The following is a 1,161-nucleotide window of genomic DNA, read 5'->3' as shown; positions in this document are numbered from 1 at the left end:
CTGTTTATAATTTATTTTCATTTTTAACACAAACATTGTTTATTGTTTATTTTACTGCTTTGATAAAGAGTAGTGAAAAAATTTCTATTACAGCCATTTCACGCAACCTGTGGTAAAAAAAAAAAGTAAGTCTGAGTGCAAGGGAAGCGGCAGAAGAAATTGATGATGTGGAAAGCCCAGGGGCTGTCAGCGAACGTGTGGCACAAAACCGGTTCAGATGTTTCAAGGAAGGTGACGCCAATTTCGAAGACAAACCACACTCAGGGAGGTCCGTTACGGAAAATGAGGCCTCGCTTGGAATGGTTGAGCATCAACCAAGCACAAGCACTTGGTCCTTCACGAAGCTCCACCAATCAACACCTTCATACCTCTGCCTTGTGAATAGACGCTGTCGAAAAAGGTCCTCATGAACTGGTCAACGACAAGGCTCAACGACGTGTGAATATTTGCAAACAACCGCTGGCGAATATTCGGTTTTGGTGTAGAGTCAAGAGACACCCAACAGCTGGAAGTGAGAAACCCCGAGTGTTTATTTAGACATCCCTATAGAGGAAGAAACTTCCGAAATAAATTTTGCCTCGTTGCAAATTCTGAAATCTTTCTCTTGCTTGTTTCTGTACTAGGCTTTGTAGGTATGAGTTTTAGAGATACTGTGTCAGCTGCTATTGAACTAAATTTCACCAGGGACATTGCTGACAGCCATTGTCTTTAACATCTAGGATATCATAATTTGTCGGTGGCGATCATACTCGTCTCCGAGTTGACAGGTTCTATGTACACACTTATGTATGGGTATGAATGAATTTATTTAGATGTGAAAACCTAACCACAATATATATTGATTTCAAATTTTGGCACAAGGCCAGCAAATTTGGAGGCAAGAGTAAGTCGATTACATCGACCCTAGAATTCAGCTGTTACTTAATTTATCGACCCCGAAAAGATGAAAGGCAATGTTGACTTCGGCGGAATTTGAACTCAGAAAGTAAAGACGGACGAAATACCGCTAAGCGTTTTACCTCGTGTGCTAACGATTTTGCCAGCTCACTGCCTTAACCTCAATATATATATTCCCATCACAAAACAGGAAATCTGTCTCTGCATTGCGGCACTGAATCTTATGACCAGTAAAAGTTTTCAGGTCGCCTCGAAGGAATTTAA

Source organism: Octopus bimaculoides, chromosome 25 (assembly GCF_001194135.2).
Source record: "Octopus bimaculoides isolate UCB-OBI-ISO-001 chromosome 25, ASM119413v2, whole genome shotgun sequence".
Lineage (NCBI taxonomy): Eukaryota > Metazoa > Mollusca > Cephalopoda > Octopoda > Octopodidae > Octopus > Octopus bimaculoides.
This window is presented reverse-complemented; position numbering follows the sequence as displayed.